The sequence below is a fragment of the Malus domestica genome, chromosome 04 (genome assembly GCF_042453785.1).
Source record: "Malus domestica chromosome 04, GDT2T_hap1".
NCBI lineage: Eukaryota > Viridiplantae > Streptophyta > Magnoliopsida > Rosales > Rosaceae > Malus > Malus domestica.
Window position 1 is genome coordinate 2348650 of NC_091664.1, and position 11931 is coordinate 2360580.

Here is an 11931-nt window from a genome sequence, read left to right on the forward strand (position 1 = left end):
AATATAGAATATATTGTATATATTAATATGGCTATTGTATTTTATAATAAATCTTTTAGTAATTAAACTTTAAAATTATCAAAATAAATTTTTTTCTTAATAGGTCGAAACGGGTTATCCACGTGTTACCTACGTGTATACCCGTTAAGAACCCGTTCTTAACGAGTTACCCGATAATGACCCTATAAGTTATCGTGTTGACCTGAAACTTGTTATTTTCGTGTCGTTTTCGTGTCGTGTCACCGTGTCATATCAAAAACTGCCGGGTCTAGTGTTGATGCACAAAATCAGTGAGGACTTTGGTACAACAGAAAGTGTTAAGTTCGTGACCTTCGTTAGATTGCTCCGGTCACTAGTGTAGATAAGTATGTAAATGGATAGGGACAAAGAAGCAAACACAAGATATATGTGGTTCACCCAGATTGGCTACGTCTACGGAGTAGAGGAGTTCTCATTAATTGTGAAGGGTTTACACAAGTACATAGGTTCAAGCTCTCCTTTAGTGAGTACTAGTGAATGATTTAGTACAAATGACATTAGGAAATATTGTAAGAGAATGATCTCTATTTATATAATAGAGTTTCTAGTTTCATTCTGACATTGACACGTGTCGTGTTGTGATTGGCTTCTGATGTTGACATGTGTCGCGCTATGATTGGCTTCTGATGTCGACACATGTCGCGCTGTGATTGACCTCCTGGTTAAAGGGAAACTCTTCTGAGTCCTTGACGGTATAACGTTGACCGGTGCTCAGTAGTTTCAGGATTAGTCAAGTATGGTACAAACAGTGCTCCCCTAAGTTCCCGAGCGAGGAAAGCTATTCGTTTGGGGACTTGCAAGATCCAAGCCATTGAGTAATCACGAAACTTCTAAGTACCAAAGTGTGGTATCATTTTCACTTGCCTTATCTGTCTCATATGTAGATGTGACATCTTCTCTGGAAGTACTTTTCCTCCATCCAAGGGTGGTATCTTTAACCGATAAAGATGCACAAGATAATGTATCAATTTCACTTGAAGCTTACTTGTAGTTTCGGGTTTGGTCAAGTGCGATACAAACCCTATAGTAGGAGTCCCCCAAGTCGTCGAGTTAGGAGATTTGCCGAATGAGGTAACATAAAAGGTAAGCAATCAGACTTCTAAGCAAACAACCTGGATCGGAGGTTTGACTTCGGCTTCCGATTGATTGTTCTACTTCTCCTTGTGTCGTAAATAGCAACAAGGATAAGGAGAAGCAAATGGAAAAGAGATAATATGAGATACTTTTGCTTTTGAAGAAGTAACTTTCCACAGGATTATTCTTGAACTGGGCTTGAGGGTTTTCTGATTTCCTCTAGAGTATAAGGTCGACTCAAGAATTTAAAGGTCAAAACAAGTCCATCAAATCTATAATACATTCGACCCTGATGATATGTGATACTTTTGTTGTTGAATAAGTAATGGATGTATCAGCACGTGTTCTGTTACGCTTGTCTCCACATGCTTCCTTGTATCCTTCTCACTTGCCCTATCTGTTCCTCAGATATATGTGGTATCTTTTCTAAAAGCATAAGATGTTGAAGATGAGTACTCGAGAGCAATGCCAGGTAAGTAATCAGACAAGGGGTTCCAGGCAGTCAGTTCCTGACTGGAAGCTTGATTCCAAGTGCTGACTGATTGCTCTCTTTCTCCTTGTCGTGCACGTAAGAACAAGGCCAAAGGAAAAAACAGGGAAAAAGTATGATATGAGATACTCTTGCTTTTAACCCTGATGATATGAGATACTCTTGCTCTGGTGTGGCTTGTTTGTAAAGGTATTATCAGGAGGAAAATAAGCTGAGTATTTCGAGAAACTCTACTGAGTGTGCCTTCTCGGATGTAAAGAAAATTTGAGCATTTTTTTTATTTGCAGGTCTGCCTAACTGTGGAGGATGAAGGTTGACATATATAGGAATTGTCCCAACAGCGAGTGGTAACACTGTTCCTTTACCCTTCTCGGTCATAGCAGTGTAGTGAGAGCTGCAAGATTCACGTGTTTTAACTTTGTTAGAGCACTTTGAAAAAGTGATTTATGGTATCTGGAAATCTGATGTTGCGTGTGAAGATTGCAGACAAGCTTTATCCAAGAAAATCTAGCTCTCGAAGTTCGGAGAGCAGTGCCTCTTCAGTTTTCGAATAAGCAATACTGTCGGGGATCTGGCTCTCAAGATTCGGAGAACGGTGCCTCTTTGATTTTTGAGAAAGCAATCATGTTAGGAGTCTGGCTCTTGAGATTCGGAGAGCGATGCCTCTTCGATTTTTGACCAAGTAATCCTGTTGGGAGTCTGGCTTTCGAGATTCGGAGAGATGTGCCTCTTCGATTTTTGAGCAAGTAATCATGTTGGGAGTCTGGCTCTCGAGATTCGGAGGGCGGTGCCTCTTCGATTTTTGAGCAAGTAATCCTGTTGGGAGTCTGGCTCTCGAGATTCGGAGAGTTGTGCCTCTTCGATTTTTGAGCAAGCAATCTTGTTGGGAGTGTTTTCTCGAATGTGAGTAACGATTGGGCATTTTTGCCAGTCTGCCTTACCACAGATCACGGAGGTTGACACACATATGGACTTTTCAGTTATCAAGTAGTTGTGTTGTTCCTTTACCCTTGTAGGTAATAGTAGGGTAGCTGGACCTTTAAAATTTATGTGTCTAAACTTTGTCATAGATCTTTGGCAAAGTTATATGTGGTACCCGAGAAGCTGATGTTGCGTGTGGAGAGTGGTGCCTCTTCGAAATCCGAAGAGTGGTACCTCTTCGATTTTTGAACCAACGGCCCTATTGCTCTTTCTTTTATAAGAGCACCAATTGTGTGCATGAAGTACATTCAGAGAGTTATTGCTTGTAAGAATTTTCCCCTTATTTTTGTACTTGAGAGATTTATTGCACCTCATTTCTCCTTCATCATTTCTGAGAATGTTTGGCCCATCTGATCGTCATTTTAACTTGAACTTTGGTGAAGAGACAGTCATGCCTTCTCAAGACAACATATGGCGTCAATCCTTCTTATCCCCTACTGGTCCTCTTACTGTTGGGGACTCTGTGATGAAGAATGATATAACCGCTGCGGTGGTGGCCAAGAACCTTTTCACTTCTAAAGATAACAAACTACTTTCCAAATAGTCTGATGAGTTGGCTGTTAAGGATTATCTGGCTCTCAGTGTTCAGTGTGCAGATTCTATGTCTAATATGGCCCAAGCCTATTTGCTCGAACCCGCCAAGTTGAATCATTGACGGCTGAAGTGATAAGTCTCAAACAGGAGATCAGGGGGCTCAAGCATGAGAATAAACAATTGCACAAGCTCGCACATGACTATGCTACAAACATGAAGAGGAAGCTTGACCAGCTATAGGAATCTGATGGTCAGATTTTACTTGATCATCAGAGGTTTGTGGGTTTGTTCCAAAGGCATTTATTGCCTTCGTCTTCTAGGGCTGTACCGCGTAATGAAGCTCCAAATGATCAACATTACATGCCTCCTCCTTCTGGGGTTCTGCCCAGTACTGAGGCTCCGAATGATCACCTTCTGGTGCCTACTCTTTTTGGGGCTCTGCCGACTGTTGAGACTTCTCCTGAGCAACCTTTGTGAAGGCTCATTCTTGTTTGTTTATTTTGATTCATGTATATGTACATATTTGTAACTTATCGGAGATATCAATAAACAAGTTTTGCTTCATTTCAACGTATTTTGTTAAATACACCAAGGCTTTCTTCACTAAGTTTTTTTTTTTTTCTTTTGTTGAAGCTTGTATGTTAAAGCTTTGAGAGTGAAGCATGTATGTTGAGGTAGTACTCCCTTAATTTCCCGAGTGAGGAAAATTTCTCGGTTGGAGACTTGAAAAATCCAAGTCACTGAGTGGTCATAAGACTTCCGAGTATCAAGGTGTAGTAGCACATGGTAGGAGTCCCCTAAGTCTCCAGTCGAGGGAGTTGACGAATGAGGCATTTTCTTTATAAGTGGTAGCCCAAAACTCCTTCTTCATATATATTTGTTATGAAAGTTGTTACGCCCAAAAAAGATGAGGCCTAGGCAATTTGTTTTTTTTTTTCGAATTTTCGAATTTTTGAATTGTCGAATTTCCAAATATATATATATATTAAAGCTTTGTAGGTGAAGCTTTGGTGTTGAAATTTTGTAAGTGAAGCTTTGAGGTTGAAGCTTTGTTGGGTACTATGAATTGATTTTGCTTCACAATATCTTGATCAAGATAGTTTGAAGCTTTTGTAGGTGAAGCTTTTGTGTTGAAGCTTTGTAAGTGAAGCTTTTGTGGTGGGGGAAGCTTTTGTTGGTGAAGCTTTAATGGGTGAAGCTTTTGTGGGTGAAGCTTTTGTGATGGGTGAAGCTTTTGTGGTGGGTGAAGCTTTTGTTAGTGAAGCTTTTGTGGTGGGTGAAGTTTTTGTTGGTGAAGCTTTTATGGGTGAAGCTTTTGTGGTGGGTAAAACTTTTGTAGGTGAAGCTTTTGTGGTGGATGAAGCTTTTGTGGTGGATGAAGCTTTTATAAGTGAAGCTTTTGTAGGTGAAGCTTTTGTGGTGGGTGAAGCTTTTGTGGGTGAAACTTTTGTTGGTGAAGTTTTTATGGGTGAAGCTTTTGTGATGGGTAAAGCTTTTGTTGGTGAAGCTTTTATGGGTGAAGCTTTTGTAGGTGAAGCTTTTATGGTGGGTGAAGGTGAAGCTTTTATGGTGGGTGAAGCTTTTGTGGTGGGTGAAGCTTTTGTTGGTGAAGCTTTTATGGGTGAAGCTTTTGTGCTGGGTGAAGCTTTTGTTGGTGAAGCTTTTATGGGTGAAGCTTTTATGGGTGAAGAACTCACCCAAAAACTATCCACTCTGAGACTAAGTGAGGTGAAGAGAGAAGAGAGGAAGAGAGAGAGCAAACGACTGGAAAAGAAGGGAACCAAATGCAATGGGGAAAAAATTTGACTAAAAGCAGTGAAAAGGAACTGAAAAACGAAGAGAAAGCGACGATGACAGTAGCGTGGAAGTAAAGGGCACAATCGTCCTTTGACTGTGGAAAGCAGGAAAAAAACGAACATAAGGAAAATTTTTAAGGGCATTTTGGTCTACACACTGCCCTAAAACAGTACCATCCGAGTTTGGGTTTTAGTATATATAAATTTTTGGTATAAATTTAATTTGAATAACTAAATACGTAGTGGAGATTATAATAACATGCAATATGTCACTCATGATTGCTATAAGACCGTAGTAAGTCGAATTAGAATACTTATACCTTAGAAGTCCGGCCATGGACTCAACAGCCTTCGATTCGAAGCTGACTAAATGGAGCAATAATGCCACCATCATCCTGTTCCATGATAAGTGGGCGAATTCCACAACTTCGTTGAGATTGACCATACTTGTTCCACAAGATTCGAGAACCTAATCTAGTAAAGAATCAACAAGTTTCCTATAATCTTGGAGTCCTTACAATCTAAAGGATTGACATGCACCGCAAATAATCACACTCCTAAGAAGATGCAATATCTAATTCTTAAATATCCTCTAGGATTCTCGGAGTTTAAATAAGGATTCTACTGGCCTAAAAGGTCATCTCCTCGACTGGTATAAATACATCATTTGAGGGTTCATATCTGGTAACGCAATCTCTGCACACTTATTTTCTTGCCCACTCTTAAGTCTTAATATTGCTTACTAACTTGACTTTTGGAAAGTCTTTGATCGGCAAATCCCCCGGTCGTTAGCTTACTCACAGTTGTGTGTTGTTTTATAAGAAAACGAGTTCGATCATCTCCACTTCTTGTGGGGTGCGCAAATTTGGTTCCCACAATTGGTGGTTTTGCTAAGAGTGAACTCATACTCCTCCTCACTAGGTCACTCTACCACAAGCATGAACGCATAAGAAAGCTCCATCAAGGCTAACGTTAACTAGACATCTGACAACAGTCTGGCCCCAGACGTCTCCATCGCACAAGTCGGGGATAACCCTATCCCCGACACCACCACTACTTCAGAGCAAGTAATCATATTAGGTCGCTAAAGCTGCAACCACCTTAGAGCAATTCCACCCCTAAAAAAATGCGCCAGCACCCAGCCTATTTAATCCACTCAATGAACAATAATAGACCTTAATGAACAGTAATAAGCCAAATGCATCTCCACCCCTAAAACTAAATAGCCTAATCATTTTTATTAAAATATTATTAATTTTTATAAAATAATAAATTGATTTTTAATTTCTGACTCCTTCTTCTTCTCTCTAGACTCCCTTCTTCTTCTTATTCTTCCCATTTTTCTCACTTTCTTCCCTGATTTTCCAACTGTGCGATCAAGCACAGTTTCACTAATTCCATAGATTCTGTAAGATTCTTTGGACTCCCTTCTTCTTCTTCTTCTCTCTAGAACCCAGCCCACACTCCAAAACAATGTCGTCGAACCCACCAAACTCCGAACACGGACACCCACCACCCTCTTCCCCACATGTCTCACAATCACACCCAATCGATTTCACCCACCAAGTTCGATCCCTGCGTGAAGCAACCGGAGCCCCAAGATTGGCATGGGATCGGATGGGGTTCCAGGGATCGGGAGGCGTCGGAGGTGCGGCGGAGAGTGATGAAGGTGGAGATCAATGGAGTTATGGAATGAGATCGAATAGGGTTCCGCGGAGGGCAGTTCAAGTGAGAGAGACGGTGGCAAGTTCTTGTGTGTGGCGTCAAATGAAAGAGACGGTAGCCATGAAGTCAGATGGGTCGTCTCTTTCCTCTGTCGATTCTGGGCTGGCCTGTGGCCTAGCTTGGGTTAGGTGCCAGCCTAAAGGGCTGGGGTGAAGCAAATTTCATGGATACCGGTCCATTTTTTAGCTTGGGTGCCTGGCTAAAAGCAGCGGTAGAACTGCTCTTAGGGAGTGGAGAGGCTCCATCTACGAGGCCCCTTCCTACTATGAGTGAGGTATGAGATTCTTTGTTAAAAATCAAATCAACTATGCTATTGATAAGTTGCAGTAGGCTTATACTGCCTCTCGTGCAGGGAATCACGCAAACTTCGTGGACATGAAAAAGAGATAACTCACCAACTCGCATGCTCAGATCATCATATTTGGTTATGGCAACATAAGCGCCATAACTCCCGACCGACAACTCATCGAACCAACTTCTACTCAGACTCTAACAGGCATCGCTGATCCGTGTACAAAACTGCCTCACGATGGTCCAATCATCAACCGTGCTACAGCGGTCGAGATGGGTTCTGAGGAACCTCGGTCCCTTGGACACTGCTCCAGTACTTTGGATGGAGCCACGACACCTGAATTTATAGCACTTAAATTACATAATCAATCAGTTGGAACCTTACAGTCAAATTTTCAAAGTTTTCAACCAATGAAAGCAACTTTATAATTTACAATTTATCAACACAAAACAATTGATGAAATATGAAGAAAACCTAGTAAACACTGGGATTAATCCCTATAACAGCAAATTCGATCTCGTCTAGTGAATAAGGCAAGTTCAATCTATGCCATAGATTTAACGGTATACAGCTCCTTTTGTCACCTGAAAAATCTCATCATCCAGAATTATACTCTATGAGTAAAGCATTTGCCATGGAGTTATTATTTTGGAATGGATTAGCTAGTCTTCTTATTTTTTTATTTTTTTAACAAACGATATTATCTACACTAAGGGGGTGTTTGTTTTCCCTCACTAAAATTCACTAGACTGGACTGGACTAAGGGTTAGTCTAGTCCCGTGTTTGTTTCCTACATGGTCTAGATTTAATGAGACTAGCTCTCACTCGCTTCAACTAAAGGAGGGACTAGCTGGTCTTAACTAAACCCCTAAAAAACCATGGGATTGCTAATCCCATCTCCAAAGACGATCGCACGCTGCAAGTTTATGAACGCTACAAGTCTGCAAGCATGCTTCTGGGCAACTCTGTTTGCCAACCCATTTCCCATATCTGAAACCCAGCCTCACCAATACCTAAAGATGGAGAAAATGAGTGGTTTTGCAGGACAAAAGATGAAGAAAACGAGTGTTATGGGGACGAAACTAAAGGAAGAAAATAAAGAAGTCTCCAGAGAGTCCAGAGAGAGATTGAATAAAAAATTAAAATATTATTGAATTAATAAAAGGGACGGAAGTAGAGTGTTCTAGACACTTTAGAGACAAAATGAAAAAAGATTGAATAAAATATTATTAAATTAAATAATATAATATTATAGATGTTACTTATCCTTCTTTAAGTCCGTCACTGCATCAAATGCTTCATTAAGTTAGTCCAGCTTAGTCTAGTCTAAGCCAATCCAGCTTAATTCCGGAAGCTAGTCGAGTCCGGGATAGTCCAGTGCAACAAACGCACCCTAAGGGACAGGGGTGGGCTTAGCCTCACAATAAGCTAGCAATAATGTGGTTCAAATTCGTTTTTGGCGAGAATCGAACCTAAGATCTCTCACTTACAAATGAAGAGGAATATCACTAGACCGTAGTACTAAATGATAGCTAGTCTCCTTATTAATTTGCATAAAGTAACTTCTTCATTAATTAATTACAATTAAAATTGTATATTGAAAATCGATGTGGGCCAAGGGGAAGCTGAAATGTCTCTGAGAGTATTTATAACTCCCAAAATGATGGATTGTCGTGGCAAAGCCATCAGCTAGTCCCATTTTTTTTTTTTTTTTAAAAATTGCCTTGTTATTGGCACTCTCAAATAATAATTCAACACTCATTGATTTTTTCTTTTTTTGACAAACGATAGGATAAGATTAAGAATATTACAACAATAATCAAAATATCAATGAATGAACATCTTACAAAAATGTGATTAAATAGCGTTAATTTTCCCAAACCGAGTTGGATTACCTAGTTTCTTGGGAAGCAAGGTTGGTTTGGGAGAATTTTATTTGGGCAGGAGAGCACATGTTATAATTACTTATATATTAGCGGTTAGCTAGGGTTCTATTTCTCACTCTAAGCTACATCATCCACTCCCTCTACTCGCCCGCAGTGCGCTTTCCTTCTTCGTTCTCTCTTGAACTTTTTGTCACCAACCATGAAATACTCTGGTAAAACTAGAAAGTGGCTTGACGAAATCCTCTCATCTGATCAGCACAAACCTGCAGCGGAAACCACTCGTAATCAGAATGCTTCCAAGAAGGCTGCTAACGATTCCTCTTCTTCCCATTCGACGAAACTGGTCTCCAAACGCGAATCCCAGCAGGTAGCTTCTTTGAATAATTCAAAGAAACGCTCCGCTCCTCCACTGGCCGACGATTGTGAGAGAATTGAGATTATGGGCCAGGAAACGAATAGGGCAAAGAAGAAGAAGAGGCTGTCTACTCCTCTTCCCGTGACTTGTAAGATTTCATCGGATAAATCGGGTGGCTACTTGAGCTATGAGTCACCGGTGACAGTGCTACCTCCTCGACCTCTTTGTGATCATCATGAGCATGGCACCACAACACCTGAGGCGGGTCGGGTGGCCATGTCGAAATCTCGGTTCGCAGTTACCATTCTTAAAGCACAACGCCCTGAAACCCCCTCTGTCGTGATTGACAAGTATAGAGCCACCGAACTTGCCAGAGCCAATGAATTGATAAAGAAGAATCGCCAAAGAGACAGAGAAGCTGCTCGGCTTGCCCTCATTGAGATGGAAAAGAATGTCGACATCGACGATCCTTTCAAAACCATGAGAGAGTTTGAGATGTTAATTTCAAATAAAGGGCACTTGTTAGATTGATTGGTTAACACGTAACGTTTCTTTAGCTTAGCTTCCTCTCTTATTTTCGAAGCAATGTGTGTATATGAATGAAGTTTACACATTTGATGGCCTCAGTGAATAAGATGCATCTTTTCAATCTTCTGTTGCTTGCCGAGTAGTTATATACAACCTAATTATAGGCCGTGTTTTGATATGGAGAATTAGGTTAAACTAAATTGGACTAGCTATATCGCTATATTTTACGTTCAATCAAGGTACACAGCTCTTTGTCACCTGAAAAATCTCATCATCCAAAGTTATACAGTATGAGTAAAGAATTTAACATGGAGTTATTATTTTGGAATGGATTAGCTAGTACCCTTATTAATTTGAATAAAATAACTCTTCATTAATTGATCACAAACAAAATTACTTGTATATTTAAAATCGAGTTGTTATTGACACTCTCAAATAGTCATTTAGCACTCCTTTGATTATTATTTTTAACAAACGATAAGATAATTTACATTAAACTACGGGGAGGAGAACTCAAACATCGGACTTCGTATGCAAGTGCAAATACTCTTAACTAATTGAATTACAAACTACTTGCAGTCCTAAAATATATTCGTAATATTCTTAATCTTATTTGATTAAGGTGATATCCAATTCTACCCCTAATTTGCATTTCTAATGCATCCTCGTTATTATGAGAGTTGTCATATCTCGCTGCCCTTTTTAGTCCAACTAGAAGCAAAAAGGCATCACAGAGAAAAGTTTTCATTTTTCTATTTTATAGAAGAGTAATGTTATGAAGACTAAATGTGTAGACAAGTTTGCAAACTAAATGATGTGTCGCCAATATGAATGAGCATGTTTATCAACGCTTAAGTTACAACCTAATCATCAACTTCCATGTCATTTAGTTTACAAAATTTAATTTACAAATTTGGTGTCCTTAGCATTACCTATTTTAGAAACCAGAAAGTATATATGAGAAATCAAGAAACCACAATTTTCAAGGAAACTAGAAATCCTACAGTTTCAAAAACCAAATTAAAGAAAAAACAATGATCCAACAAACTCGATTAATTGTAATAGAAAAATAGGATTAAATAGCGCTAAATTTCCCAAACCGAGTTGGATTACCTAGTTTCTTGGGAAGCAAGGTTGGCTTGGGAGAATTTTATTTGGGCAGGAGAGCTAGGGTTCTATTTCTCACTATAAGCTACATCATCCGCTCCCTCTACTCGTCCGCAGTGCGCTTTCCTTTTTCGTTCTCTCTTGAACTTTTTGTCACCAACCATGAAATACTCTGGAAAAACTAGAAAGTGGCTTGACGAAATCCTCTCATCTGATCACTACAAACCTGCAGCAGAAACCACTCGTAATCTGAATGCTTCCAAGAAGGCTGCTAATGATTCCTCTTCTTCCCGTTCGACGAAAGTACTGGTCTCCAAACCCGAATCCCAGAAGGTAGCTTCTTTGAATAATTCAAAGAAACGCTCCGCTCCTCCACTGGCCGACGATCGCGAGAGTTGATATTATGGACCCGGAAACGAATGGAGCAAAGAAGCAGAAGAGGCTGTCTACTCCTCTTCCTGTGACTTGTGAGATTTCATCAGATAAATCGGGTGGCTACTTGAGCCGTGAGTCACCGGTGACAGTGCTACTTCCTCTTCCTCTTTGTGACCATCATGAGCATGGCACCACAACACCTGAGGCGGGTCGGGTGGCCATGTTGAAATCTCGGTTCGCAGTTACCATTCTTAAAGCACAACGCCCTGAAACCCCCTCTCTCGTGATTGACAAGTATAGAGCCGCCGAACTTGCCAGGGCCAATGGATTGATAAAGAAGAATCGCCAAAGAGACAGAGAAGCCGCTCGGCTTGCCCTCATTGAGATGGAAAAGAATGTCGACATTGACGATCCTTTCAAAACCATGAGAGAGTTTGAGATGATAATTTCCAATAAGGGCACTTGTTAGATCACTAGCCTAGTGAGTTTTGGAGCAATGTAGTGTAGTGATTCAACATGTACGTGTATAGTATTGATGTTCTAAGGAATTCATATAGGTTGCAATTCTTAAATGTATTGTGAAAAAAAAAATGAAAAACGAATGAGAAAACAAAGTAAATGCTCAGTAACCCAGCATCATATCAGGAACCGGTGTATAAAATCCGCAGATTGTCAAGAAAAAAATCAAAATTGCAAGAGTTCCTTTGATCCCTCACTACGGTCGAAATTATTTATGGTGCACAAAGAAT